Source organism: Psammomys obesus, unplaced genomic scaffold (assembly GCF_907164565.1).
Source record: "Psammomys obesus unplaced genomic scaffold, mPsaObe1.curated_primary_1811, whole genome shotgun sequence".
NCBI classification, from domain to species: Eukaryota; Metazoa; Chordata; class Mammalia; order Rodentia; family Muridae; genus Psammomys; species Psammomys obesus.
This window is the reverse complement of record NW_026596088.1, coordinates 10,649,777-10,656,022: the sequence shown is the minus strand read 5'-3', so window position 1 is coordinate 10,656,022 and position 6,246 is coordinate 10,649,777. Positions and strand designations below refer to the sequence as shown.

General features: G+C 43.2%; 1 pseudogene; it reads left to right on the top strand.

The window, feature by feature from the left end:
* Nucleotides 1–2,736: 2,736 nt before the first annotated feature.
* Nucleotides 2,737–3,226, top strand: LOC129691504 (60S ribosomal protein L21-like; annotated as a pseudogene).
* The last annotated feature ends 3,020 nt before the right edge of the window (nucleotides 3,227–6,246 follow it).

The window sequence follows — 6,246 nt, the reverse complement described above, 5'->3', positions numbered from 1 at the left end:
TCTTTCTTTCTTTCTTTCTTTCTTTCTTTCTTTCTTTCTTTCTTTCTCTGGCAGAATATTAGGCACAAATAAACAAATATACTGTACACATTTCCATTAATTTATCTTTTACTTAATGATTTTGTAAAAGTTTATTAAATTTGTTCTTTGGTGCATTTGGTAGATAATGCACTACTTTTAAAGCCACCAGACAGTGTTCTGCCCAGTTAACTTATGTATTTTGCTTTATATCAGGGTAAAAACTTTTCTTAATTATAATTTTATGTTTTTCTGTAACACAGATGTGTCACGATTTGTTTAATCATTTTTAGTTTTTGTAAGGTACTGGAGATAGAAGCCAGGGCCTTGCCTGTGCCAAGGAAGCACTCTACCATTTTGCTCCCCTTTGCTGTCCATTCACTTTTTATTTTTGAGACAGAGCCTCATTAAATTGACCAGACTGGCCTTGAACTTGTGATCCTTAGGCTTCAGCCCCCTGAACTGGCTAGGATTTCAGGCCTACCTTAGGTAGGCCTAGTTAATCATCCTTTTCCTCACAGACTATTGGGAGTATTTCTAGTCCTTTTCTATGACAAATAGAATGTCATATGTCATCATGCATGGGAGGAAACATGCACAGGATTTGTTCCTACTAGTAGGGCTTATGGGTCAAAGGAGACATGAAGTTTTATAATGCTCAAAGGTCGGAAGGGTCCAGGGGTGGTGATTTAGTAGTGAGTGCAAACTCCCATCTAGGTTAGAAAGGCTTGTCCATTAAAGAAGTCTGAATGAGGGGCTGGAGAGATGGGAGAGATTTGTCTCCGTGGTTTTAAGATTACTGTCTGTTCTTTCAGAGGTCCTGAGTTCAATTCCCGGCAACCACATCATGGATCAAGACCATCTATAATGGGATCTGATGCCTTCTTCTGGTGTGCATGAAGACAGAGTACTCATATACATAAAATAAATAAATAAATCTTAAAAAAAGAGAAAAAACAGAAACCAAACCAACCACCGCCACCACCACCACCAACAGAAATCAGAATGAGCTGTGGCTTAATGAATCTGGGGACATACAAGCCTGTAGATAATAGTGTGGCTGGGAAGGCAATGGGGGAAGCCAGACTGTTAGGAGGAGAGCAAAGAACCTCAGGGAAAAGGAGACCGAGCTGAGTCTTGATTCAGTACTCACTGTTCTGTGGCTTTGGTAAGTGCCTCACCTCTCTGACTTCAGTATCCAGCTAGATAGTAATACTTGCCTGTCAGCTGCTGGGGAGGCCTAAAGGAGTGGACGGAAGGGGAAGTTGCCATGATGGCATGTAAGGCATGCTCAGAGTATAACTGGAGCTTCTGGGAGTGGGCAACAAACACACGAACCAGCCCGATGTACATGTTATCATTACATGTGCTGTGGCTTTAATGGGGAGAAGTAGACTTTTGCTGAGTCATTATTATGAGTCAGGCACCATGTTTTTTCTTTTCTCCATTTAATCTTATGTGTGTGTGTGTACATGTATATGTGTGCATGCATGCATAAACGTGTGTGCCTGCACATGTACAGACAAGCCCGTGAAGGACAGAGGAAGACTTACAGAAGTTGGCTTACTCCGTTTGCCGTGTGGGTCCTGGGAAGCAAATGCAGGTTGTCAGGGTTGGCAGCAGATACCTCACTGCTACGACATCTCAGGGCCTGGGTTCATGGTTTCTCACGAAACAGCACGCATCTCACACCCACACACAGTATAGGCAGAGAGACTGAGGCGGAGGTTGAGTTTGTTGCTTGCTGACACGGTGAGGGGCAGCAAAGCTGATGTCTAAGGCTCCACACAGTGTTTTTGATTCATGGGCTCTGGGTGAAGGCGTGAGGACGGGCTGGGGATGATTCGGCACACACTAAGTGACAGTTCCCGCTGGGCAAACAGTCACCTCCATATCCTCTGAGCGTGGCTCCAGCCCAGCTTCCGCATCTTTTAGGCAGTTGACATTCTATCTAGGAAGACATGTGTCTTTCTGTTTTCTCAGTGTGGAACCTAGACAATGTCATATGACATGAAAATGGGTGTCTCTGAGGAGGTGGCCTCACACAAGCGAACTTGCTGGGCAGGTGGAAGGACCTGATTCCAAATCCTCACATCTACAGAAAAACATCCAGGTATAATCTCTCGTGCCCGGGAGCCTAGCTCTGGGTTGTGGGTGTGGAGGAGCCTGTAGAGGACTTCCTGGCCACCAGCCTATCTCTAGGCTCAGGAGAGACCCTGTCTCCAGGGAATAAGGCAGAGAAGATGGAGAAGAACAGACAGTGCCCCCCTCCGGCTTTCCTGAGAAGCATACCCGCGTGCACATACACACAACACACATTCACACACACAAACTCGATAAAACTGAAATGATAAAAACAGTAAAATAAGACCAGGGGAGGGACTATTTCAGAACAGAGGGGAGGAGCAAGAAAGATAAGAGAGGGTGGTAAGGTGCGAAAGCTCAAATACAGGATATATTTAATAAAAAAATATATACATGTACATATATGCATGTAACATCAATTAATTGAAGAAGAGGCCTAGAACTTTAAAGAAGGGAAGAAGTATATGGGTGGGCTTAGAGGGAGGAAAGGGAAGGGGAAAAGGATTGAAATCAGATGCTTTTCAGAGTCTCCTTGAATTAAGTTCTACGTTAGATTCTCTTCTAACATGTCGCCTTAAAAATAAACCCAGTCTGCTTTTGGCCGCGTCAGCCATCTCGCAGTGACTCGCCAAGATGACGAACACAAAGGGAAAGAGGAGGGGCCCGCACGACCTGTTCTCCAGGCCTTTTAGGAAACATGAAGCTGCTTTTGGCCACATGCATGCGAATCTACAAAAAGGGTGACATTGTAGACACCAAGGGAATGGGCACTGTTCAAACAGGAATGCCCCGGAAGTGTTACCCAAACTGGAAGAGTCTACAGTGTCACCCAGCATGCCGTGCGCACCAGTGTGAACAAGCAGGTTGAGGGCAAGATCCTCGCCAAGAGAATCCACATGCGCATTGTGCACATCAATCACTCTAAGAGCAGGGATGGCTTCCAGAAGCACGTGAAGGAGAATGACCAGAAGAAGAAGGAGGCCAAGGAGAAGGGCACCTGGGTTCAGCTGAAGCACCAGCCTGCGCCCCCCCCCTCCACGCCCCCAGAGAAGCACGCTTTGTGAGGACCGACGGGAAAGAACCTGAGCTGCTGGAGCCCATTCTATACGAGTTCATGGCCTGATGTACAAAAGAAGTAAAGGACCTGGACTGAAAAACAAAACAGCAAAACCCCAAAAGAGTAAACAGTCTGATATTGTAAAAAACAGTGTTTGTTTTCCTTGCAGACCAATTTGTCCTCTGGCCCGTGGCTTATAATTCCACTGCAGGATGAGTTTGAAATCAGATGAAGAGTTTTATCCTTGCGTGAAAAATAGACAGAATGCTTGAATGGCTTCACACACAGATATTCACATACATTCACATACATACACACACAGACATGCACGCCCGCATGCACACAGTCCATCCCAGGCTGGAGTTCTCAGTGTCAGCTGTCTTGATGAACTTTAAGAATCTGCCATACTGGAAGCTGTTTTTGGACAGCCCTTCCTGTTTCTGGTACCACTGAATACCCCATACTTAACAGGAAGCACTCAGGTTAAGCAGAGACATGGATAAATACATGAGCTCAGGAAAGAGTTTTCGCCACAGAATCCTTAAGGATATTATTACCTTCATTGTCATGGAAACCGGGCAATATCCCTGCCGAGCACGACCTCAGCAGAACCACCTGCACACGATGGAGAAGCAGAGGTATTTCTGCCATGGGACATTCTGTGGGGGGAGCCTCTGCTTCGCGGCAGAGTGAGCTCTGTTTGCTCCTGCTGCTTGCGGGTCCTCACCAGTCGCCCATGACTGCGGAGGCATTTGAGTCACTCAGATGTCTTGGCATGAAGTGCCCACCCCTGCCATTCCTAACTTCATTTCCCAGCCAGGGGAGGCGTCTTTCCAGCTATGATTTTATTTATAAAGGCTATAATTTTACTCATAATTTTATTTATAATCTAATGTAGAGTCTGAAGGCATGTTTGTTTAACAAGTTACTCAATTAACCAGCCAGAGAAGAACAGAGGGAGGCGTTCTGCAGATGTATGGCGTTCACAGTCCTTTTGACTTTGGAAGTTTTCCTTGTGGGCCATGAAAGAGGGACACAATCTGCAACTTTCTCTTCCTGCTGTGTTTACTGCTGGGTCTCTTCTAATATTAGATCAGAAATGATTAATAATATTGCATTTCAATGCTCTCAGATTTGTCATTTTTTCCATCTAAAAGCATATAATTATAGATTATTTTTAAAAACCAGAAAAGGAAATCAGCCATGAACCACAGTCTAACTTGTCCACAGGCCTGTGGGTACATTTGTCAGGGTGGTTTTGGTATATATAATTTTACATACAATTAGGAGCATGTGCGTTCTGTACATAGCACATTACAATTTATCTTAATCATCATTATGAATTGTCCAAATGTACAGAAGACAAAACTGGAAGCTGCTTATCTTATAGCAAATTATATTATAATATTTTATAATTTTACTATTACAGATTATATTTCTTGTTATAATATAATTGTTATATTATAGTATTATATTATATTATATCATCACAATATTCAGCACTCAGACCCGCAGTAGTGTTTACTATGCTTCATTTTGTCTGGGCCTACATTCTTTTTTCTGCAGTGGTTTAAATTAAACCTCAGACTTTACGGTATTTAACTACCTAAGTCAGTGGCTTTCATCTCGGGGGGGGGGGGGCAGTTCTGATGTCCAGTTTTTCAGGCGACAGAAGTGTCTGAGAGAGCTTCGGTTGCCACTGGCGAGGGGTATGTGTAAGCCAGGGTTGCTGCTAAACTCCCAAGGTGTCCAGAGTGGCTCCTTCTCCCTAGGGAAGAATCACCCAGTCTCACGTGTTGGTGGGGCTTGACGAAACTCCCTGCTATGTGTCAGGAAATGCATGTTTTTAAAATGTCAAACTTTGGCTGTTCACAGTGGTGGTTTAAAAAGAAATGTGCCTTGTAGAGTCATTTGGTCCACAGTAGGCGGTGCTGTTTGGGAAGGGTTAGGTGGTGCAAGCTTGCTGGAAGAAGTATGTCACTGGGGATGGGCTTTGAGAGTCTATGGCCTCTTCCTACTTTCAATTTGCTCTCTCTGCTTTGTGTTGGAGTTTGAGATGTTTCCTGCTCTTGCTGACATGGCTTCCTGCCATGATGGATTCTTATCCCCCGAGGACTATAAGCCAAAATAAACTTTTTCTTTTATAAGTTGCTTTGGGTCATGGTGTTTATCACAATACCAGAGAAGTAGCTGATACATCTCTATCATTTTTTACAAAGCTAATGCCTCAAGAACCATCTAGCGCCTCCTCTAAAGGACTCAAAAATGTCTTTTACAGCTGTTTTTGGGCAAATGTTTTCTCCTTTTATTAGCACCCTGTTGAAGAGGGTTTTCTGTAACCCTTTTTTTTCACCAACACCCTTGTTTCCAGAAATAATCACTCTGAGACTTAAATATATTTACAGAAGCCTAGGTGAATATAGCTGGGCATGTTCTCTGACTTGCTCATAAGAATATCCTGTTTATTCTATTCTAAGCTCTGCCACATGGCCAGTTACCTCTGTTCAGGTTTCAGGGGTCTGTCCTCCTCAGTGTCCAGGGGTGAAACTCCCATGTACTTCACTCTATGCCAGCATTCACACGCTCTGCTGGAACCCCTCCTTCCTATTTCCTGTCTCAGCGATAGGCCAATCAGCTGTTTATTTACAGGTGAAGAATCCATACAGTATGTAAGAGATTATAACTACATCTCCCTTTTTTAGTCCAATAAGAGGCTCTTTTTCTTATTATGATAAACTATAAACAATAAGGACAATTATAAAACAATCAGGTAAGATTTACATTCACAATGTCTAGTCCATTTGTATTTGGCAACTCTGGAGAAAGTAGTCTATTATCTATCCTATCTTGGTGAGTTCAGAGTTCTGTACCTAAATCTTTTTTTTTTTATCCTAACTTGCATTACCAATCTAAAACGTCTTTAACCTAAAATACCTTCTTAAATCCTAAACAACTTAAGTTTACTTGTGAGACTATATCTAGTCTTCATCATACCTGAGGAGGAAAAAATATTACCTGAGTATTCAGAAAGTGCAGAGCAAGCAGCTTTCAAAACTATAAATTTGACAGAGAAAGTTGGATGTCTG